The sequence below is a fragment of the Cetorhinus maximus genome, chromosome 27, assembly GCF_964194155.1.
Source record: "Cetorhinus maximus chromosome 27, sCetMax3.hap1.1, whole genome shotgun sequence".
In the NCBI taxonomy this organism is placed as follows: domain Eukaryota; kingdom Metazoa; phylum Chordata; class Chondrichthyes; order Lamniformes; family Cetorhinidae; genus Cetorhinus; species Cetorhinus maximus.
In genome coordinates, this window is record NC_135905.1 from 29,155,921 (window position 1) to 29,181,566 (window position 25,646).

Here is a 25,646-nt window from a genome sequence, read left to right on the forward strand (position 1 = left end):
ACCAAGCACTCTTTGTTTGAAATATCACACTGATCAGCTGCCAAAGTTAAGCTTGCTCGCCTAAGCGAGAGGTGTGTTCGCAAAAGCTAGCTGCAAGACAGAATTCTGCGGCAGCCCGCTTCATATTTCCAATTGACTAATTCCATTTTTCCTGGAACATTAAGCCCTTCCTAAGTGCAGTTTGTCCAGAGAAATTAGTGATCCACTGCACCCCATTTCGCATCGAGCATGCTGTCTGTTTATAATTGGCTGATAGGCGAAGTGCCTGAGGAGCCTGTTTCCACCATGTCAGGACACATTTGTACTGTGTGTGCTGAGCCATGTGAGGGAACAAGCAGAATTTTAATTCATTTTTCCACTTCTCCTTTGAGCTCCGGTGGTTCTGCAGCCATCAAATAGGAGCCAGAATGGAGACTCAAGCGAAAGCGTCAAATAGTCACAGCTCAGAGAAGCGAGAAGGCCTAAATTTCAAAAGTAGGCACCTGTAGCAGAGAGCCTCACCCACCACTGGGGAAATCACCCCCACCCTCTGCCTCCCATTGATCACTAAGTTTTCCACTTTGGCACTTGTATGGAAGGTGTTGTTGGAATATTTGGAAACCGTGCACAATTAATCTGTGATTCCTGCCCCAAATGGAAAAATGTTAATACTTTTGTTGATATCTCTGTGCATATCCCTTAAACCCCCGTCTCAATATATATCGAACCAGTTCCCTTTCAACTTTGTGAAACGATTCCGAATCAACCAACTGTTCACTTACTTTGTTTTTCCCTGGCTGACCTTGCTGGAACTTGCAAATAGTAAACCTTTTTAAAAATTCATTCACAGGGTGTGGGCTTCGCTGGCTGGGCCAGCATTTATTGCCCATCCCTTGTTGCCCTTGTGAAGGAGGTGGTGAGCTGCCTTCTTGAACCACAGTAGTCCATGTGGCGTAGGTACACCTACAGTGCTGTTAGGGAGGGAGTTCCAGGATTTTGACCCAGTGACAGTGAAGGAACAGTGATATATTTCCAAGTCAGGATGGTATGTGGCTTGGAGGGAAACTTACAGGTGGTGGTGTTCACATCTATCTGCTGCCCTTGTCCTTCCAGATGGTAGTGGTCATGGGTTTGGAAGGTGCTGTCGAAGGAACCTTGGTGAATTCCTGCAGTGCATCTTGTAGATGGTACACATTGTTGCTACTGTGCATTGGTGGTGAAGGGAGTGAATGTTTGTGGATGTGGTGCCAGTCAGTTTTACCACATATCTAGTGCTTATTGACCATGTTAATTTGCTCACTTTAAACAACGTTAAGCTCCTTTATCTTACACAGTCCAAACTTTCACTTAGATTCAGTAAACTTAAATGATGTCTTTACTGACGAGTTTTTGTTTGTGGCCCATTATGCGTCTCCACACTGTTCTCTTCAGGATTACGTGCCTCTTGATTCGCAGGTTTTTTCATCGGCTGGTAGAAATATCAACAATTTTTAATTTCCGTTTGCAATTTCAAAGAAATGTTGCTGCGACTTTCATTAATATGTGTTAGCTGGGCTCTATTTTTAAAACTCTTGCTTTAGGTCGGAGGTTGTGGGTTCAAGCCCTACTGCAGAATTTGGACATGTAATCCAGACTGATATTACAGTGCAGCACTGAGGGAACGCTATGTTGGTGGAGATGTCATCTTTTGAATGAAAGATTAAACCAAATCTCTATGCCAGTGATTTTTGTACACGTTAACAGCCCTTGGCACAATCTGAGGGCGAGCTCTCCTGTATGTCCTGGTCAACATTCTTCCCTAAATTACCACAGAACATAGGAACACAGGAATTGGCCATTTAGCCCCCCGAGCCTGTTTAATCATTCAATGAGATTGTGGCCAATCTGCAACCGAATTCCATATACCCCATTCATCTTGTTGCTTTGTGGGATTTTGCTATTTGCAAATTAACCTGGCAATGAGCCGCTGCATTTAGGTATTTGAAATGCTTTAAAATGTATCTAAAAATTTGATAAGGTATTACATTAAGCGAGTCTTACTTCCTAAATCGCATGAATTAAAATGGTGGTCCAGCAACAAATAATTCTTCGACTGAAAGGTTTCATTACATAATATGGTTTATGCTAATCCATCAACACCGCCTCCTAATCCTCGGCCCAGTGAAATATGACTTGATGTCTCATTATTGCTTCATGTCACCAGCTGCATGGCTTTGTCTCTAACATAAACTGTCATAGCAGGGAAAGGATCAAACCTGATTCTGTTATATGACATTGTCTGAGTGACAGGAGCAAGCTACATAAATGAAAACTTGACAGATGGGATTTAACCAGCTGATGTGGTTTATTCTTTGAAAAAGATGAGAAATCTATAATTATTTAGGCATAATCAATTAGGCAAGGTCATTGTCATCACTCATATGTTTAATTGTTAGGTTTAAGTGTGACTTCCTGATTAATCAGTGTTCATTTAAAATAAAGCCATTCAGATGTAATTCTACAGTTGCTTGCTTTATTTCTGTACCATCTTGGTTCGGTTGGTAACACTCACTTTTCCATATCTCTCGGAAATGTCACTGAAGCATTTTTCTCAGGTAGATTCAGCCTGAAGAGCAGTGACTGCTGCAACAGCAAGAGCAACAGCCACTTTACATACAACGAGACCCAACAACAAAAAAACGAGACAAATAATAAACTCTTGTTAATTGTGACTGAGACAAAAATGTTGACTGGGACACCTCCTCACACATTTTCCAAATATGTTACCATGGGCTCTTTAACACACACTGGAACAGGGTGGATAGGATTCTGCCAATCCCATGCCCCATCGAAATGTGGCAATGTAGCAGCGTTGTAATGGCGCGAGGCCCTGGGTCATCTCCTCAAGTGTTGCTGTGGAGCTTGATCCAAGCACCATTCGATCAGTAGGGGACCCTGGCCTGCTGTACATGTGAGGGGAACTCCGGTGCTCCTGAGTTTCTGGGACATCAGAAAAATAGACACCAAATTATATGAATAGTCGTTTGGCAGTACAGAACTTGAGTTTGCTGAAAAAATACAATTTGTTGAATCTTTTCGTCTTGCACTCATCAGGACAATCGCAAGAGTACCAATGCCAGGGAAAGCAACGACTTTCTACTGTATAAGAAGAGACTGCTAATTGATTGGAAAATGGACTGACTGATAGAGGTGTTGCCATGGAGAATGCACTAGTTATTGGTGACTGACAGTTAACTGCAAAGCATTGTTTGAAATTTAAATCAGGCAGCTTGACTCTGCTTGGTCAATGCACTGCCCTGAGGAAAGAACTAGTGAATAGCTAGCACTTATTTTGTTTAGCTGAAACATCTGTAATGTCTGTCAGCAAAGAACAGGGCCCTGTGTATTAATATATGTAGCTTCCAGTACACGGAAATGTGCCACACTGCGAGCCCAAGTGACAATCTTAAATTGGTTGTCAGTGTAATTCTTAGCACATTGAGGATTATTTAGCAAATGTTGTCCAATTGAGGAATCACATCTAATGTTGGACACTGTGTTTTGAGTTTTGTGAGCTCGGTCTATTTGGGTACAGTCTGCATCTTGCCCATTGCGAACAGTGGAAGATTCACCAGTCTTTCGGACATATTGCCTACATACCTAACATCACACTGGCAATGATACTTATATACCGTATTACTCATTTGTGTGATAGGCAGAACATCTTTTTGATGACAGCATCCTGTCAGCGGCGAATGCCTCTCGTGTTGCTACTGCATAGTAGCAGCGTGAACCAGCTAGCTTCACCTGTTGCTCAAATTTTTGAGATACTTTGCCTTTCCAGGGTAACCTGAGATCCGAAAGTGAAGGTCTTAGGCATGTTCATGAGTTTGTGCAATATACAGCGTGAAATGACCTGATCAGGATAGCCATTATTCCACAGGATGTTTTTGATGCCCCTATTTCAGCATCAAGCTTGCATGGTGAGCAAATGGCTTGGGTCCTATTTACGAGGTTGCCAATAAGGCCAATTTTATAGCACATGGAAGTGTAAGGATCCCAACGTGTGTATTGACCTGTGAAGGTAGGCTTGGGGAGACCGTGGTAGAGAACCCCCTGGCAGATTTCTTAACTGGTACATCAAGGAAGGGGTGTACATTTGTTACTGCTCCATTTCAGGGGTGAATTTGAGCACAGGATGGGGCCCATTAAGACATACAAGGAAATTATTACATGCTGCTACGGATTTAAATATAGCAAACGTATTGTCTACATATCGGAAATATGCGAGGGGTAGGAGGTTAGGTGTCACTCCATCGAAGACACATTTCTCATGGAACCCAACAACGGCGTTTGCGAGAGCTGGGCCTAGAGGGGATCCCATGGTAACACCATCTATTTGGGCATACATGGTGTCGTTAAAGCTGAACTCAACTGTGCGAGTTGCCGCATTCATAAGCTGTGAATACTGATTCACGCAATGGTGGCAGGTCTAGATCACCATGATGTAGTGCTGCAATGTAAATATCTATGGCTTCCTTAAGTGTAACATTGGTGAGTAGGCTAGCAATGTCAAACGGGTGCATGTACACAGCATTGGTATCGTAAGTCCTGTATGGTCTTTGCAAATGTGAAGGAATCCTTCATTCTGAATCTGGAAAATTTGTACAAAATTGGTTGTAATAATTTGCCCAACTAACTGGCCAATTCATGCTATGCAGAACCGGCCATAGATAAGGTTGGGTGTAAAGCAAAACTCAAAACACAGTGTCCAACATTAGATGTAATTCTGTGATTGGACAACATTTGCTAAATAATCCTCAGGGTGCTAAAAATTACACTGACAACCAGTTTAAGATTATCAGTCAGCTTCACGGTGTGGTACATTTGTGTGTACTGGAAGCTACATATATTAATACACAGGGCCCTATTCTTGCAGACAGAAAGAACATGTACACACATTGCACCTGTTTCAACTAAACAAAGTAAATGATAGCCATTCGCTGGCTTTTTCCTCAGGGCAATACCTTGACCAATCAGAGTCAAGCTGCTTGGTTCAAATTTCAAACAATGCTCTGCAGTTAACTGTCAGTCACCAATAACTGGTGCATTTTCCATGGCAACCCCTCTATCAATCAGAGTCCACCTCCCAACTGATCTTCTCATACAGTATAAAGTTGTTGCTTTCCCTGACATTGGTATTCTTGCAATTGTCCTGATGAGTGCAAGATGAAAGGCTTTGACAAAATGTCTTTTTTCAGCAATACTCAAATTATATACCCAGAGGGGAGAATTTTCTCCCCGTCGATGGGGGGGTTGGTCGGGAGTGGGCGCAGGCGGGTGTGCAACCATTTTATGTGGGCAGGCCAATTAAGGCCTGCCCAGTGAGATGCACACCCGGAAGTGCTGAGTGCTCCCAGTGTGGGTGGGGGGAGTAGGCTGAGTCGGGGCCTGCGCTCTTTCGCACACATGCGCAATAGAACGCAGAAATCTCCCTGAGGCACAGAGCTGCCTCAGGGAGATTAGTTTGATTTTTAAAAATTTTAATAAAGAAAAAAAAAATTTTTAAGACACGTCCCCTCATGTGACAGCGTCACATGGACTGGGACATGTCAATGAATTTTATTTAAAAATTTTATTAAACTTTAAAAACCTTCATGAATCCTCATCCCGCCTGTGGATGAGGTTCCATGATAAATGTGAAGGCCGCCTGGGCTCTTTGCCTGCCCCCCTCACCCCCAGCCTTAATGTTGGACGGGCGGCTCAATTAATCATTTTAATTGGACTTTAAATGGCCTTACCAGGCCTTTGACAGTTCGGCGGGAGTGCAGCTAACTCCGCTGCGCGCCCGCCAACGTCACCACACATCATTTTACACGTCGGCGTGCGGGGCCTGACCCTGCTCACCAACCCGAAGCTTCTGGCCATAGAGGTAAATGAGGGCAGATGGGAGGAGGCTTGAGTGGAGCATACCAACATGGACTGTTGGACTGAATGACCAGTTTCTGCTCTGTATGTGTTACATAAATGGTAAAAAAATAATGGCTGAACAAGGTACATACCAGGAACGTTAAGCGGAAATCCTCCTGTACAATTGTTTAGTTCTTGTACAATCTCATAAAATCTACTCATTTCATTAGATGAATTTGTAGACTGGCTGTAAGAATCTGGCTGGTGCAATATAACTTGCTTATAGGTAGAGTGGTTACTTAAAGATCAATACCAATGAAGATCAATTTTCAACAGGGATTGTCATCCCTTTGAAGTTGTTGGGAGAGTTTTAACTGCCTGTAAACACCCAATGAAACAATGTCATTCACGTTGTAAAAATGTCTCTCTGCCCTAACAGTATCATTGCATCATTGGCAAATAGCCCAGCCTTGAACTGGAAGACTTTTTTTTAAACCGGAGTGAATGAAGATTTGGAAGTTCTATAAGCAGGAAATGAATCACATTACCAGTGTGTGCATCTCTGTATAAGCTTGCATTCTCCAGGCCAGTTTCTGCCTCATTCAACCATAAAAGTAATTTGAATATTGGAACCAGTCACGTTTTTGAAGTTAAAGGGGAAAAATAAACAAGAAAGGCAGAACTGAAAAGCCAGCATTGGACCAACATGAAAATCAGATTGGCAGCTACATGGATCCCGATCAAAGATCATGGGAGAGTTCGTTGGAATGGCCACCAAATTAGCTGGAAGCAGAATATGCTGGGTTCCTGCAACCTCATTAAACGTAATTTTGGTGGAGCTAATCTCATCATGTGCATCTCATCAGCCACATGTGGAAATGTGGCCCATTTCTGGGACCTGGGCCTCTGAAAGTGGGATCATATATTTACCATCAATCTCCCCCCCCATCCCTTGCAATGTGGTTCTCAGTGGATCTTATATTAGCTTTTTTGGTAGCTGGGGGAAAAGGGGCACTGCAACCCACTCCTCCCAGCGGGCCACTTATGCTGCTGTATTCTGCCTGCTCACTGCTGTAAGCCTTAAATGGGCCCTCCTCATCACAGGTACCAGTTCCCCACTTCCTCTAGGTGGGCACTTGCACCGGAGGCAGACTTCATGGGCTTTCTATGCTGCATTGCATCAGTTGGCTCATAGTGAAGCATAGTGAGACTTGCAAATCCCAGTATTCTCACTCCACTTTGCTGCAATGTCAGGTTCTGATAGCAGATTCCAGTTGCATTTAGACTACAACTGCAGAATCCATGCACTGCCTAACTGTACCAACTCTGCAGTTGTAGTGTAAATCCTTGAATTATAATAGCGAATAATAAAGTCCAGAGGCCATGAAAGGAGCTACATAAATGCAAGTCTTTCTTTTTTCAAAAGGATTCCAGGTTTTAGTCCTACTCTATAACACGTGAGGTTCATTCCACAAATCCATTACGTGTGTTGATAATTCTTTTTATTGAAGAAGTGCATCGGCCCAAAAATGTGATTCTGCTCATTTAACTTGTGTTCACCTTCTGAATTTAAATTTACCTTCTGGTTTTACCTTTGTACTACAATGAGATTCTCTCCAGGTTGTTTCCTTCAGCGGCCATTTGTGTGGTTAAACCAATGTAATATTTTGTTGCATAATCAATGCAAATTGTTAAAAATTGCTGTCAACATCTGTTCACTTGCTTCTCATTCCACCGGCTCACACATTTCCTTCCTTTTAGCTCTTATTGACCAACTCTGTGTTTCCTCTTTCCTCAGGGATTTATTTCTGCTGTCCTCACAAAATGTAGGAGGTAGGAAGGATTCATCCCCGTCAATAAAAACCTCTGGTAAGTATTGCTTCAACCTTCCGGAAAAAGCCATTCCATTGGAAGAGCACAAATGGGAATTCTTTAATTGGAGGCTGTCAAAGTGTGACTTATATGGTTTTTCAAGCTGTTAAGGAAAGAAAGACTTGCATTTGTATTACTTCCGATTGCACCACTCGGAAATATCTCAAAGTGCTTCACACAATCTACAGCGTGGTGATTGCTGTTCCTTGTTCAGACCTGGTATTCGTTTTATGCACACCGTGATCCCATAAACAGCAGCGAGATAAATAACCAGTTAATAAAAGAAAAAAACGGAAAGACTTGCATTTATATAGCACTTTTCGCGACCACCTGTGTCTGCAGGAAGCCGCATGTGATTAAAGTCTCCATTTAATTCCGCGTTTTATTGATTTAATTAATTCAAGCTTAAAGGAAACACAAGTCTTCTTCCCGAAGGATCCTTCGCCCAGAAACAGCCATTAACCCTTGAGGTTCTTCCACCAGCAGCACTGAAAATTTGCTGGTTTTGCCGTTGGCCATGCATTGTAACTCTGAGCATGGGGCCCTTGCCTGGGCCTTAAAGGCCCAATGCACGATGGAAATACAGCTGCAACCTTTGAGCACTTTTGCTCCAACATTTATGTGCAGGAAGCGTTGGGAGGAGGAAAGGGAGGGTGGTTAGCAGCCGGGAAGCAATGAGGAAGTACGAATCCTGCTGCATGTAAGGACAGGGCCTGACTTAAGCAGACAGATTGAGAGGCTGTTGGGCAGGAAAGCCTGTGGCACCAGGCCCCAGCCCGGGAGCAGAAAGGAAGAAGGGATCAGCAGCCAAGTGGAACATCTGGGCAGGCCACTCGGGAGGAATAGATGAGGGGGTTGGGGTGGTGAGAAGTTGAATCTATGGTTCGACCGTGAGGACTGGGAAAGAGGTTAACTTGCTGATCCTGGGGAAAGCATTCCTGCTCCATCCCTGGCCCAGAAGCAGTGACGTAAAGACATTAATCTGATGGGTCCAGCTGCTTTGGCTGGGAGGATTCACAGTGCACGCAGAATTGGGGGGAAGAGGATTGTAAAAGAAAACAAAGGACATGAAAATAGAAGTTTATCAGCATCAGTATTGCTGGCGGCTTCCCTTTGAAAACCTGAGATGAGAAAACACCAATATCAATTCATTAGGACTATTAGTGATTAGAAATAAGGATGGGTTTCAGCAATTGATTTGGACACTTTAGCTCATTAAAAAAATCATTTCTGATCTTTGTCATTAATTTGGTTTTCGTCCTTGATTCAAATTATTTTGCATACGTTATCATCTGTTGGCAACCACACAATATTGTATTGTTCATTGATTATCTGCCTTCTGAAAAACACATGCAGCAAGAGGCAGCGATGTATTTCCTTTCAATGTCGGCTTTCATTAGTGGTCAGTTTATGATTGGAGGAATACACTTAAATGTGCAGGGAAGCTAAGGTACACAGGGCTGATCTCAGATTCCCAGGGAATCGAAAGAGAACTTCCCTATCCTCCTGACCAGAACAAAATTGATCACACTGACTATTTTATTAAGAACTGCTGATATTTTTTATGTTAATGAAGGACATTAAAGGCATTGGGTGGAATTTTCCCGTTGGTGTAAGGGGGCGGGACCCACACGTCCGCGTGTAAAATGACGCGTGGTGACATCAGGCGAGCGTCCCGACCTCACTGCGCGCCTTCGCAATATTTCTCTGGGCAGGCGCGTGATGACGTCCGCCATTAATTAACGGGTCACTTAAGGCCCTTGACTCACCAATTGATGCCGATTTTTCAGCGCCCGTCCAATCTTCGGGTCAGCGCATGGGCACACACAACAGGCAGGCGGGTAGGACACATTTGTGTAAACCTCACCAACGGACGGGATAAGAGGGCTCAGTGGAGTCGCGAGTGTGCACAGTCAAGTATTTATTTATGAAAGTTTTTGAAACTTGCCTGTGTGATCTGCAGTACTTCAAAACGCATCCCAGCTGCTTTTTCTGGACTCTTAACCATCAGGTCAGCACTCTGCAGTGAGGAATCTTTTCTGGGCCTGCAGGTTTCAGGAAGCCTTCCCTTAGCCTGGAAATGGGAGCTGAACTCTCCACTGGAGGCACCTCATCTGAGGAGGAAGGGAGGGCTAGAAGGAGGAGGAGGCCAGAAGTGCACATTCTGCCTCCAGGGGAGCCACCTTTGGGAGGACAGGCACAGGCACAAGAGGTAGTCTAAGGCGGAATGGGCTGCAGAAGAGGCCACTATCCTGCTGCCAGGGTTTACAGGCGGCGAAGCAGCTACCTCAATATGTCTGAGGTGCAGTGCCGAAGGAGGCTCCGTCTCTCAAGGGAGACAGTCAACTATATCTGTCAGGGCCTGAGATCTCCACTAACTGTGTGGGTGAACACCCCATGCCAGTGGCTCTGAAGGTCACAGCTGCCCTCCACTTCTATGCCTCTGGCTCCTTCCAGGGCTCGATGGGTGATCTTTGCGGTGTCTCCCAATCGGCCGTCCACACTTGTGTCAAGCAGATTACAGATGCACTGTTCAGACGGGCATTGACCTTAATCCACTACCATTGGGACCAAGCAAGCCAGTCACAGCGAACCAGAGGCTTTGTGGCCATTGCTGGCTTCTCCCGTGTCCAGGGTGCTATAGACTGTACACATGTGGCCATCAAGGCGCCAGCAGGTGAGCCCTGTGCCTTCGTCAACAGGAAGGGCTTCCACTCCATGAACGTGCAGATAGTGTGTGACCACAGGATGCTGATTCTACAAGTCTGTGCAAGGTACCCAGGTAGCTCCCATGACGCCTACATCCTCAGACACTCCCAGGTGCCGGGGCTCTTCAGCCCAGCTGGATGGTTGGCTGGTGGGTGACAAGAGCTCTCTCCTCAGAAGGTGGCTCATGACACCTCTCCGCCATCCAAGAACAGAAGCTGAGCATCGGTACAATAGGAGCCACGCCTCCACAGGGGCTGTGGTGGAGAGAACTATCGGTCTTCTCAAGATGCGCTTCCGATATCTGGACCGCTCAGGGGGCTCACTCCAGTACCCCCCAGATCATATCTCGCTGATAGTGGTTGCATGATGCGCTCCCCACAATCTTGCGCTGGAAAGGGGGGACGCAGTGGACGATGAAGACGTCGATGCAGTGGCTGCAGCTGCACACGCTGAGTCCAGCAGTGAGTCCGAGGATGAGCACGCACAGGGAAATGCTGAGGGGGTAGACGTTGACCCGGGCATACTCCAGGGAGGCAGGGACACCCAGGAGGCTTTAATCCAACGAACCTTCAGCTAGCCCACCACATATGGATCTCCAGGACAAGCCTGGGCTGTAGGCTCCATACTCGACATTTAAGTGCAAAATCTGCCAGGTTAGGAACAGTCACTAAAGGCCTTGTTAATAAAGCTGAATGTTCAACAAAGCACTCATTACAGTTTTGGAAACCATACACTTGCAGAAGAAAAGAGACACCCTCAGCCATGGTGACATATCTCAATTTAATATGTCAAGCAAACCAACTTATTCCAAAAAAAAAGACAATAGTGTTACAAATCAAAACAAATCATAAGTACCTCATCTCGGGCCCACACAAAAGCACCAGTTTTAAACCCGTGGTGTGCCTAAGGTCCCTTATGTTTACGTTTCTGGGTGCTCCGTCTTGGTGCTGCCCCATCGCTCAGAGTGGCATCTGAGACAGCCTGCTGACTCTGCTGTCCTGTTGGCCTCGATGACCTTGGCGGCCGTCCTCTGGCCCGTGGAGCCTGTGCTGGCCCCGCCTGGGAGGGAGCTGCCAGTTCCACAGCCGGCATCACCCCAGTCATCGCAGCCTCACCGGACGATACGGTCACTGGGAGAGGGGCGGAGGAGCTGCTGCCCTCATCCGGAGGGCCCTGAGAGATGCCCGCAGAGACGACAGGCAGCTGCTGCACTGACATGAGGTCACTTCGGACCTCCCTGCCCACCATGGATGGATGGGCACCGAGCTGGAAAGTTGATGCCCAGACCATCTCCCACACTGGCAGTGACCAGCTGAGGTCAATGCCGATGTGAGAGCTTGCTGGTCCGTGTGCATCCCCAGGAAGCCCTGACAGGCCTCCTGCAGTAGCCTCTCCACAAGAATCGCCACTCTCTCCATGGAGGAGGACGCATGGCGCTCGGACATGTGGCTCATTGCTTCGGCAATTGTCCGTGTAGACTCCTCCACCACGGACATCAAGCCAAGCATAGCCTCATGTATGCTCCCGCACACCCAGCCACATTTCCCACGACTTCTGTGTCACGGATGACTCCAGAGGCACATCATCAGGCACCGACTGAGCATGTGCCTGGTCCCCTGCAGTCCTCTGACTGCTGGCACCATGGGCACTCTCTGTCTCTACCAGCTCCTCCAGCGGCCCAGGACACTAGCCAATGTTCGAATTCCCACCGAGATGCTAGTATCTGCACTGATGCCTGCCTGGCAGAGATGGTGTGATGCTGGTGAGACTTCAGGCCCCTCAGGTGTGAGAGGGGGCCTCTGCTGCTCCTCCTCCCGGTCCTGCTCCACTGATGCTGAAAGGAAGAACAAGGGCATTGGATCAGTTGACGTGGAGACAATGTCAATGTGCATCCCTGTCCCCTGGATCATTATGCGCTCATCCTTCCATAAGCAATGGTCAAGCCATGTTGCAAAATTAAATCACTTTACATTCAGCACTGCCATGGCTGTTGGGAGAACAATACTGACCTCACTGCTGGGCAAACATACCTGGCCTTGGCACCCCAGCCTCATCGACACCGGGGACCTGGGTGCATGGCGCCTCTCCAAATCCAGGGCCTCCTGCTCAAACCGGCTGAGAATGGCTAATTGCGCCTGGCCGCCACCAGCCCTCATACGCTCTGGCGCGTTATGAGCATTCTCCTCCTGAAAATGAGAGATGAGCATTGATTTGTGCAAATTGTACATGGACTCTCTTCGCACACGGCCCACCCCAACCAGAGTGGGACCTATTGGGGCTCCAGAGCCTCCTCACCCCGCTGCTGCCAAACACTCACACAAAGATGCTCGGCCTGTTCCCCACCCCCCCACCCCACCCTTGGCCACATGCTGCCTACATCACATTAGGTACCACACAGTATATCCTTCCATAGCAAGGAGGCGCAAGCACGTGGAGCGCAGAGGGCAGGAGCTGGTTCATTGCCATGTCACTTTGAAGCTCCCTCCCAGCATGTCATCAGCCTGACTTGGACATGTCATGGAGTTCTCACACAGCGCCTGGGTGCAGCTCCTCCAGGTTGCCCCCAAAACAGTCGTATGGGTCTCAGTGTAACACATGCTGCGGGTGCAAAACACATCTCCTCACCACCCTCTCAGACTGACTTTGGCATGGGCAATATCTGCTGGCCCACCCAGCAAAGGACACATGCACATCAATGACTCAATGCAGTCACTACACTCAGATTTGGGGGGAGGGGGTTGGTGGGGGCACCAGGGGGCGTAAGCTGACCTGCTGGGTTACATGACTAATGCTAACATGGTACTCACCCTTCCAGAGCGCAACAAGTCATTGAAGCGTTTGCGACACTGGATCCAGGTGCGTCGCACCACGTTGCGGGAGCTCACCACCTCCTCCCAGGCACATTTCGTCATATGGGGGGGGCCTCCTCCCCCCAACCTGCGGCACCATCACCTCCTACCGTGCTGCCACCTCCTCAGGGAGGGCAGCAAGGCACTCATTGGAAAAACGAGGGGCACACTGGCCCCTCACCCTACCCTCCGGCCTGGCCTGTCCCACTGCCCTACCCTCCAGCCTGGCCTGCTCCCTGCCCTACCCTCCAGCCTGGCCTGTCGTGCTGCCCTACCCTCCGGCCTGGCCTGTCCCCCTGCCCTACCCTCCAGCCTGGCCTGTCGTGCTGCCCTACCCTCCAGCCTGGCCTGTCCCGCTGCCCTACCCTCCAGCCTGGCCTGTCCCGCTGCCCTACCCTCCAGCTTGGCCTGTCCCGATCACCTACCCTCCGGCCTGGCCTGTCCCGCTGCTCTACCCTCCAGCCTGGCCTGTCCCGCTGGCCTACCCTCCGGCCTGGCCTGTCCCGCTGCCCTACCCTCCAGCCTGGCCTGTCCCGATCACCTACCCTCCGGCCTGGCCTGCTCACCAGAAGCCCTCTGCTGAGCCCTTTCACTTGCCATTGTGAGCAGCCTTACAAAGGCTGCCAGCGTTTCAGATAAACAGGCCGCCGGGTCGCCATTGGACCCGGTGGACAGTGCACTCCTGCCCCTGCCCGCCCACTCCTGCTATCCTCGGGAGTTGCGCTGGTCGGGCCTTAATTGGCAAATGGCGTAAAATGGCAGGTGGAGCCAATCGGGGCCGTGCTCACTCCCGCTCTGACCCCCCCCCCCCCCCCCCCCCCGCCCAACCCCCACCCCCCCCAACCCCCCACCAACCAGAAAATTCAGCCCATTGTTTTCAGTGTGACTTGTTCTCTCTCATGGGTTGGGTAGCACAGGTTCAAGTCCAATTCAAGGATGTGAGCTCATGGAGAAACAGAGGGTTGTGTTATATTTAAAATCATAAGAAAGCCACCAAATTTTTAATATCTGATATTTGAGAGGTGGCTGGTCACTTTAAATGCATCTTCCTGCAACTGCTAGTCTGGCTCGATATTAAAGCATTGCCTGGACAGTCAGCAACCAGCCGTAATAAGACATTCTTACATTAATATGTCTGTTACAATCTTGGTTACTTCCTTTGTTCTGTGTACGATCAATTGAGTCTGAAAAAGTCGAGGGGACCTTAATTCGCTGGTATTTAGATTGCAAAGCCATCAACACTGATCAAAGCCTTGGCTACCTTTAACCTTTCTTTCTGGATAGCGATATGACAGGTATCTGTTGATCTTTCTCTTCTTCCACGAGATTTTACGGGGCAGCCAGGGTCATAATCCCAAAGGCAGGTCCACGCTTTCCCCAGCTCCTTTCTGTATCACTGTTCCATGCAGTAATGATCTCTCAGTCATTACAGATCCCCAAGTTATACTGTGGCTGTTACCCCAGGCTTAGTATTTTCAGTACAGTTTTGTGAAGTGTGAAATATTATGTTGTTTCGTAATGTGGAAAAGCACGCTAGTAACAATATGAAAGCTGTTGTGTTGCCTCTTGCTACTATTTATCTTTCACTTTTAACAAACCTGTCACATAATTTATAGTCTGAAACACAGTCTGGAACAATATTTATCATTCCACCAGGTCTAAGAGCTCCTGAGAGGGCTCATTACATATCTAGTAATGGTCTAGTAATAAAGGTCTTTGGAGTTATGAAAGGGTTTGAAATGTTAGATATTTCCACTTGTGGGGTGTCCAAAACTAGGGGCCATAAATATAAGACAGTCCCTAATAAATCCAATAAGGAATTCAGCAGAAATGTCAGCATAAAGGAACCAAGAATGGTGAGAACGTGGAACTCGCTATCACAGGGAGTAGATGAGGTGAACAGCATTTAAGGGAATTTATTGATTGGGTAAGATGGAGGATGGGAATAGGCCCATGTGGAGCATAGACACCAGCGTAGGGGCAAAAGGCCAGTTTCTGTGCTGTAAATTCTCTGTAGTAATTAAATATAAGTTGCTGTTCAACCCAGATTTTGTGTGTATAGGTCATAATTTTATCCATAGGGAGCAAGGGCTAAATTATGAATGGTGAACTGGGCTCAAGGGGCTGTATAGCCTATTCCTGATCCTATTTCTTATATTTTTATAGCAATTATCCTTAACACTTAGCAGGACTGGTCCTTGGTATTTAGTATGAGTGAAATATTTGGTGAAAGCCAAAAACATAACAATGTTGTGTTTGCAATGGGATGTTAAACTAAGGCATCCAGGTTTAAAAGACCCCATGACACAATTCAAAGCAAAACAGGGAGTTCTTGCAGTGTCCTGTCCAGTATTTTGCACTCAAGCAATAGATAAACTAAGCATTCATCCTATTGCTTTATCTATCCTATTGTGGGTCACATCTGCCATCACAAATCACTGCACTTCAATGTATTTCAACATTTGCAAAGCATTTTGCAGTGTTTCAGAGAGATGGGATGAAATGCTACATAAAATCTACTTTTTTTCCACATTTAAAGCTACAATTCCACGATCTGGTGCTTCCAGTGGGGAGTGGATCTTGGGCAATCATGGGTGCATGCCCAATGGTTTTGTCCTATTCGTTGATTTTAATATGCTCCCCGTGAACACTATTCTCTCCAGGAACCTCTGGATAACAACATCACCTTTTTGAATTGATGCTTGCTTCAGATTTCTGCTTTTTGTGCAGGTTTGTTTATTAATGTCATTGGTGATTTTTCAATCTATTCAGTTACCTGGATAGATTGGCCAAGTTGGAGGTTGTTCTCCTCAGGGAAGGGAAACTTGAGATGAGGTTTGACAGAGGTGTTCAAGATCGTGAGGGGTCTAGACAGAATAGATAGGGAGAAATTTTCCCATTTTCATAAGGGCCGAAAGCCAAAGGACAATGATTTAAAGTGATTGGCAAAAGAACCAGAGGGGTCATGAGAAAAAGCTTTTTTACACAGCGAGTGGTTAGGATCTGAAATGCACTGCCTGAGAGTACAGTGGAGGAAAATTCAATTATGGCTTCCAAAGGGGAATTGGATAATTATGTGAGGAGAAAGGATTTGCGGGGTCAATGGGAGTAGGATTAGCTGAGCCACTCTCACAGAGAGCTGGCACATTCATGATAGGGTGAATGGCCATCTTCTGAGCTGTAACAGATTCTACCTCATGATTGTGCTTTTTAGGTCCCTGTCCTTCATCACTACAACAGGCTGCTTCTCTTTCATCCTGCTGAGTTTGATGTATTACATTATAGACGTAAAGGAGTGGTGGGGGTGGAGAGCCATTCATCTTTCCAGGTAAGCAACAGGAGCCAACTCCATGTACACTACATCCTAAACCTCAAGGTCCAAGCAGTAAGAACCTTGAACATCATTCACAATTGCATTTTGCTTCAAGCGACTTGGAACAAAGTGATATCTTTAGATATTTTATCCATTCTCATCACAAAGGGCTCGGGATAATTTGAAAGCCAAAATACTGCGGATGCTCAGAAATCTGAAATAAATCAAAAGTGAAATGTTAGAAAATCCTTAGCAGGTCAGGCAGCATTTGTGAAGAGAGAAACAGTTAACGTTTCAGGTCAATGATGTTTCAATAAAACTTAGGATATATCCACAGGTTAACTGAAGGCAGCTGTCAAATTTCATGAGCAATGCTGCATTATTTCTGTATCACACAGTAAAACACACTGAAGCATTCATCACAACCACTGACAGAATGAATAAGAGAAGGCCCAGGTTAGCTGCACCCATCACAAACCTACAGTGCCGTTAGTGTCCTGCTTATCTCATGCTGCGCAAACATAGTTCAGGTTGCATGCTGTCTTCTGCCTTGCTCAGTTAAACTACACATTTGTAACTGCCCACTGGTATCAGTAGGTTAGAAGTTGTTAGTGGTGATGATAGTGATAAAGGCAGGTTAATTAATGCCACTGTCGAAATAGAAGTTAGAGAAATATTATATGAATATATTGAGAGATAATTGTTATTATTGCCAACAGTAATTTCTAGCCTAGTGACATTAATGAGTATCGAAAGCATTTCTGCTCATGGAATATTCACAGACTTTTGAATGGCTGGTAGTGAATTATAAACCAATAATCCAATTGAGGGGTTCAATTAGCAGAAAACCAGGGAGCCAATGTTGATTGATTTGCCTGTCATTTGAGTCCTGAAACTTGATTGTAGCCTGTAATCCCTTGTTGGACAATTAAGGGCTGATTTTCCAGATGCTGCTCCCATTGTGGAGTCTCCCCACTGGATGCACCTAATCCAGAAACCTTGGGCGCTCTCCATGTGATTCTCCATCCAGGCTGCATGCCTGTGATTACCTGATATTTCCTCTCAATGGGTGAGGCTATGTCATGCATGAAAAAATTTCCTCTTTGGTGTATTTTTGTATAAGGGGGATTTTGTCTTTTTGATGGGGAAGTGGCATTTAATATTGTGGGTTCATGCTGAATGTGATGAGGGGCTCAATGAATATTGTATTGTTGGATTGAATTCTTCTACAAGATAGAATCCCACAACTTCTCAAGTGTCTACAAGGACGACAGAATAATTGGAGATGTGACATGGGTGGTCTTGGATAGTGATGGGGAGAAATTTCAAAGTTTGGACGTATGTAGGGAGCTGAAGACAAGGTCAGAGACATAGGGCAGGATCATCCCCCTGTCGGGGGGGTGGTTGTGTGGGAGCGAGCGCGAGCAGTCGGGTTCCCGATCGGCGCCCCCGGTTGGGGGTGCGTCGCTGTTTTACGTGGGCGGGCAATTAAGGCCTGCCCAGCGTGATGTCCGCCAGGAAGCGCTATGCACTCCCTGTGCGGGCTGGAGGGGGGTGGATTCCCTGAGCCGGGAGTGGGCTCTTTCGCCCATGCGTGTGAAAGAGTGCACAGATCTCCCTGAGGCAAAGTGCTGTCTCAGGGAGATTGGCTCAGGTTTGAAAGATTGAATAAAGATCAGAAAAAACAATACTGACATGTCCCCTCATGTGCCGCTGTCACATGAGCTGGGACATGTCAATTTCTTTTATTTATACATTTCAGACAAATTTTAATACCCACATGAAGCCTCATCCCGCCCGTGGATGAGGTTTCATGTTTTTCCTGAAGTCCGCCTGGGCTCCCGGCCTGTCCGCCAACCTTAAGGTTGGACGGGCAGGTCCATTGATCACTTTAATTACTTTATTAATGGCCTTAAGTGGCCGTTGACAGGTCAGCGGGTGTGCAGCCGGCTCAGTTCTGCACCCGCTGACCTGAAAGTGGAAATGACACGGGGTGACGTTGGGACGCCCGCCCTATGTCACCCCACATCATTTTACACGTCGGTGAGCGGGCCCCACCCCCTGCTTGCCGACTTCAAGGTGCAGCCCATAGGCTTGACGATACTTTCAAAAATATGAAGAGATGAAGCAAGGTTGAGTAATTCAGCAAGAGAGTTCTACAAATAGGACCATGATGGCTGAAGGCTCCAGCTCCTAGAAGGAAGGCTCATGATTTGGTTCCAAATTTTCCACTAATATTATCATGCAGTCAGCTATCAGAGACATACAAGAATGAACCATTGTGGTGGCTCTTTGTCCAATTTTGCCCACTGCTTCTCCACCCCCACCTTCTTCTTTTGGGCTCTTGTGGTGTCACAGTGAAGATTGGAACCTTGCCATGAGGCCGCATGAAACCATGATGCACAGAACAAGAAAGAGTGAGGAAAGAAGTCCGTAAAATAATGCAAGTAAAAGCATGTAATAAAATGAAAGTTGTACCTCCTCCGCTCAGCAGTATTTCTCACCAACGTCTTTAAAAAAAGCGCACTCCAGGATCTGATAGGGAACCAGTTATAGTTGGTTTAAATGATAACAGATGGAATGTGGAAGGTTTAATGAGGAAAGAGAATGATTCTGTAGCAGCTATTTTCTGTCTGTCTAATGCAATTAGGAAATGCATCATTTGAAGTGAGCTGGCCCAGCGCCTCTTTACTCTGAAGTCTATGTGGCTGCTATAGCACTGATATCATCGAGTGTTATTTATTGGTGTAAATGTATGGATTGTTCAGGCAGTTTTAAACTCTGCATTTCATGTTCCTGTTCAACTTGAACAGGGCAATGAGGCACATTTGTAGGAACCAGTTTATTAACATATTGAAGAGTTAATTAATTTTGAAAAGAAGCGTTTAAAATTAAGAGAATAAGTAGTGAAAATTTATTTCTAATAATCAGGGTGCAAGAATTCAGATTGGTACCAGAAATATAATGGGGGATTCAGGAAGGATATTTTTTCCACACGCGGGCTTATTGGAACAAACGGTTTTTAAAGCCAATTCAATTGTGCCATTTACAAGGAAATCAAATGAAAACCTGAAGAGCAAAGTTATTAAAGGGAACAGGGAAAGATAAGAGAAGTGATATTAGATTAGCTATCTTTGATATAGCATCTTGCTCTGGCACAGGGACAGTGTGCCAAATGGCAACCCTTTGTACCCAGCCTCGATGGTTCTAGGCTATGAATTCTTTGGAACTGCTCCTGCTCCACTCCCATCACTTGCTGCATTTGCTTCAGAAACCAACACTTCTGGCAAACTTACAGCAATGGTACAGGAGCAACTCCAAGGAATTTCTCAGCCTAGGATCTAGCCAAAATCTTGTATAAAGTAATCAAAATCTCACTGATAAACTGAAGGCCTTTCCTGATATCTTGCCCTGTTCTAAGTTTACTCCCTACTGGGGGTTCTTCTGTAAAGGGGGAAGTGAGAAGAAATATTTTCACACAGAAGGTCATTAGAACATGGAATAGAAGTGAGGCTGAGACAATGACATCATTTCAAAAGTATTTTGCTAGGCCTTTGACTGTGGGTGAGACCAGAACTAGAGGCCATAAATATAATCGATTCCAGCATTTACCCTACTATTGATATCAGGCTAACTGGCCTATAGTTCTCTGTTTTCTCTCTCCCTCCTTTCATGGCTATCGGTCTTACATTTGATACTTTCCAATGCATGGGGATTGTACTAGAATCTAGGGATTTCTGGAAGATTAAAGCCAATTTTACTCTTTCTGTAGTTACATCTTTGAAAACCCTAGGATGCATGTCATCAGGTCCAGCGGATTTGCCAACTTGAAGTCCCAGTAATTTCTCCATTAGTATATGTGGCTATAAGATGGTCACTAATAAATACAATAGGGAATTCAAGAGATAGTTCTTTACCCCAGTGGCATTTAGAACGTGAAACCTATTACCAGATAGAGTGTTTGAGGCCAATAGCATTGACTAAGTCAAGGGGCAGCTAGATAATCACATAATGGGGTTATGAAGGATATGCTCATGGGGTTAAATGAGGAACGTGAGGCTTGTGTGCAGCATGAACACCAGCATGGACCTGTTGGGTCAGATGGCCTGTTTCGGTGCTGTAAATGGTTAGTAACTAGAATATTTTGTAATAAAATGGCAGAGTAGTGCAATTTCATCAAGTAGGCCAGTATTTTTTCTGGGGTTCACTGGATCCCTGCTGTAACTCCAGTGGAATCCAGCATAATCCACCCTCGAACCTGAGGAACCTCAGTTTGCTGGGAGTTTGCACTTCTGCAGCTGAGTTGAGACACTATTCGGTGTGGTCAAGCGGGCAGGCCCCTGCGTGGGTGGAAGTGGACACACATGGCAAGGCAACATGAACAGCCTGAACTTTCAAAGAACAATATTTATTGGATTGTTCCTCTGGCGCTGGTGGCTGAAGGAGATACAGCTAGAATCTTGGGGCAGGGAGCTGGGAAATCTCCCCCCCCCGCTCTGCCTCTCTCTCCCTTCACCAAAATCAGGCCCTGAACAAGGAAGGGCAGCTGCTGAAGTAAAGAAAAATTGAAGGAAGAGAAAGGGAGAGGGGATGACTAAAAGAACGGTCAAAGAGAATGTGTTTTTTTTCAGGAGGCTTTTAAAGGCAGGTAGGAAAAATAGTTTGGGAAGAGAATTCCAGGTGGCAGGAGTATGGTTAATGAAAATTAGCCAGCAGTGGTAGAGCAGGGAGACCAGGGGAGCAGTTGAATGTGTGTGGTGACCAAAGATGATTGAGTGAGGCTGCGGAGGGAATTGAAGACCAATCCTAATTCTTATTGTTCTCTGTTATTGAACAGGAATGAATTCAATCTTTGTGTATGTTGGACACTCTGTACTGGGCTGGTACTTCCCATTCAGCTGGGAAATGAAATACAAGAATACACATGCTGAGCGCCTCCTCCAGGATCTAGTGGGAACAGCGTTCTGGGTGTTCATTGCATACATGCTGTACAGAAAGAAATTCTTCTTAAAAATCTAATTTTCACAGGAATAAATGGAAAGTGGAGGATGTAATTAAAGTAAAACCATTGCATTATTTTGTGCATTTCCTTCTCTTTCCTTTCTCAAACATGAGCGATCCTTACTCCTATTCTTTGCCTTCAGTACAATCTGTACAGAAAGTTCCCTCAGGAATCTCTGCCCATGAACTCAGGCTGTGTGAATTATAATCAGGCCACTGATCTAGCTAACTGAATAAAGCATATTTCTTCTTATCATGTTGGCCTCTGGAATTTTATCCAGTGTTTTAATGGGTCACCAATATGCAAATACCTTTCTCTATGAAAACTTAAACCAAGTAGCTGTGATAAAGACCAAGAAATCATTTATTGGGGAAGGGATTTTTGTGTTCGTAATACTGATGACTGTTGACAATTAGAAGTAGCCTATTTTTCCACTTTTAGTATAAAATCAAATTTAAAAAAAGAACTTGCTTATCTCTTGTAACTTATTTCCTGCCTCATCAAATCACTCAAACAATCCAAAAATATCAATTTACTTTGATGTGCAGCCTTTACTGTTTTGTTAGCAAACTCTCTAATGTCTGATCCAGGTACAAGGTAAAGCTTCCTGTGGATTATCCAATGCAATAACCGTAATCTTGAACTAGAAAATCTTACTACATCATCATGACATTTCCACACTAGTTGGGAACAGCTAGGATATTGGCAATGTTATTGAACTAATAATCCAGAAGCTCAGACTAATGTTCCTAGTGACACAAATCCAAATCCCTCCATGGCAGCTTGTGGAATTTAGAATTCAATTAATTAATAATGACCTGGAACAAAAAGCTAGTCTCAGTAACAGTGATCATGAAGCTATTGGATTATTGCAAAAACCCATCTAGTTCATTAATGTCCTTCAGGGAAGGAAATCTGCCATCCTTACCTGGTCTGGACTACGTGCAACTCCAGATCCACAGCCATGTGGTTGACTCTTAACTGCCCTCTGTAATCAGGAGTCAGGAGTGTGATGGAATACCTTCCACTTGCCTGGATGAGCGCAGCTCCAACAACACTCAAGAAGCTCGACACCATCCAGGACAAAGCAGCCCACTTGATCGGCACCCCGTCCACCACCTTAAACATCCACTCCCTCCACCACTGATGCACAGTGGCAGCAATGTGTACCATTTACAAAATGCACCGCACCAACTCATCAAGGCTCTACTGACAGTATCATTCAAACCCACAACCTCTATCACCTGAAGTTCAAGGGCAGCAAATGCATGGGAACAGCACTGCCTGCAAGCTCCCATCCAAGCCACAGACATCCTGACTTGAAACTATATCACTGTTCCTTCATTGTCGCTGGGTCAAAATCCTGGAACTCCCTTTGGAATAGCACTCTGGGTGTACCTACACCACATGGACAACTGCGGTTCAAGAAGGCAGCTCACCACCACCACGTTCTCAAGGGCAATTAGGGATGGGCGACAAATGCTGGCCTAGCCAGTGACACCCACATCCCATGAAAGAATACGTTTTTTAAAATGGCCACGCATGCCACTCAGTTATATTAAGGATGCTTGTATCCTGCAAAGGAATAACAAAAAAAAATCTGGATTATCAATTTGGTGTCAAATTCTAGAAGGTTCCTTTATGTTAGAATCATGCCAATTGGAATGGGTTTTTTACTTCAGGTTTTTCCAACAGCCCAAAAAACTGCCTCAAAATGGCAGCATCTATTATAACTTTGCCCTGTTTCTTTAATCTTGCCCTTAAAATCTTCTGGTCACAATCCTTAGTCTGTGTCCCTATATCATCTCTTTGCTTACCTGTAGAAACAATGACTGGGATTTTCAGGCTCCACCATGGCAGGACCCGCTGCAGGGATGCAGCAGGCCAGCCAAAAGCCCATTGACTTTCGGCAGGACCGGACAATCCCGGCGGCGGGAGGGCCTGGGGCTTCATCTGTGTCCCGTTAACGGGATGCATAACGGCTTCACGCCGGCCTCTGGCGGGAATGGCGACCGCCATGATGGACGAGAGCACACGTTCCCGCCGTGGTTTCGGGAAACTGATTTTTCAGCTCCTGCTGCACTGTTTTCCCCCCCACCCTCCATTACACCTGCCGCTGTTGGAAATGGAAAATCCCGTCCAATATTTCAGTGTTTGCTTCTCTCATTACCTTCCGTTAAGTTTGAAAACCTCATTGAGGCACCTCCTCCCTTCCCACCTGGAATAACTCTCAGTCCGAGTGTGAAAATCCCAATGTTTCAAGTCTTTCTTCAGAAGTACTTTGGCACCAAACTAGTGAATCTTGACAATGCTCCCAATTTGATCCAGATCACATCAATAAAAGCAGCTTTCCAAGTGCCCCTTAACTGTAATAGTAAAGTTACGTCAGCACAGAGACCAGGTGCCTGAGCAATAAAGATGAACCTGTTTACTTTTAGACTGCCTTTCACTACCTTTCCTGAGTATAAGGGGTAGCTCAACTAGCAATGCTAGACACAGCAAAGGAGAGTTGCAGATCTGTCTGTTACCACTTCTCTTGAAAATTATAGTCGCCATCAGTTGCAAAATACTGTTTGGCATGTATCGCAAATGCAGGATGTGAAAGGAGCCCTTTGCAATGGAATTGCGACCTCAGGTGGACTTAATGCACTGGTGCTAATTCAGGTAGGTGCTGAAGACCCTATAGATATCTTTGATATATTCTGTATATGCATATGCATATACTGTAAATGCATATTTACGTCTTATAAGATACCCCGGCACCAAGAAAGCTAAGGGGAAATTTAATGGAGGAGTTCAAATTATGAGGGCTTTTGGTAGAGTGGATACGGAAATACTTTTTCCACAGGCAGAAGAACACATTTAAAATAATTGGTCAAAGAAGTGGGCGGCGATGGGCAGAATTTATTTAACGCAACGAGTAGCTATGATTTGGAATGCGCTGCCTGTAAGGGAAGTTGTTATGACCAATGCAGTTAGTAAAGTGGAGTTATTTAAAAATCCCAAAGGGAAACTTTAAACAACTGTCATAACCTATAATTTTAAGTGTTATGTTTGAGATGTGACTAAATTCAAGAATCAGACCATCAGTTCTTGAGGTTTTACATTAAACTAATTGAAACATTTATTTAATTTACACAGGTTAAAAATATATATATACATGTCTACAAATTACTGCTATCATAACTTTTAACAAATTTCCAAACTAATCTCCATTAAAGCAACAGAAACCCATAGACTTAACCAGACACCAGGCAAAGCATTTTCACCTGACAAATTCAAAATGAGGTTCTTTTCACTGTGGAGCCAATTGGAGGCTTGCAGCTGCCTTTTGATCTTACATTGCCTCTGCTCTGTACACCCGAAAACTACTGAAGTTATACCTACCAGCCCCATTGAATGTTAATTCTCAATGCAAGTGGGCAGCGATGGGCCTCTTTGAACTTCACCTTTTAACAATGAAACCCCTTTCATAGTACCAATTTTAATAGTAATATAAACATATTGCTTGGTAGTTGCTAGAAAGGTGTCAAGTTTTCACTCCACTTCTTGAGTGCTCTATTCAAAAAATGCTAATGCACGCTATGTCTCTTCCATATCAAAACAAGTACCCATCAAAGCACCCAGACTAGCTGGCTTTAATCCAATTAAGACACACCCACAGACTAAACCTCTATTTTAAAAGAAAAATATTTTCCAAAATATTATACACATTAACAACTTCATGACAGAGGTCTTGTGGCGCAGTGAATAGTGTCTCTGCCTCTGAGCCAGAAGCTCCAGGTTCAAGTCCCACTCAGGACTCGATGGCCACAGAAGGTGCGTTCATAGCAAGGCCAAGGCAAGTTTATCAACCTGCAAATCCTTCCGACATGCCTATGGCATGGGGAAAGAGTAGGAGAGGCTCCTGGTCAGTCATGCTTGATGTGGAGTGGTGCCGCTCAAGCTAAAGGTCTGGTTTCAGCCTAAATAGGCCATGAAAACAGACAGAAACATCTGCCTCTTACATCACTAGAAATTTTAGAAGAAGCCT

The 25,646-nt window shown here is 45.5% G+C and overlaps 1 pseudogene; it reads left to right on the forward strand.

Moving 5' to 3' along the window:
• LOC144668498 (heparan-alpha-glucosaminide N-acetyltransferase-like) overlaps positions 1-22,018 on the forward strand; it is a 123,848-nt pseudogene extending 101,830 nt beyond the window's left edge.
• Positions 22,019-25,646: the final 3,628 nt, after the last annotated feature.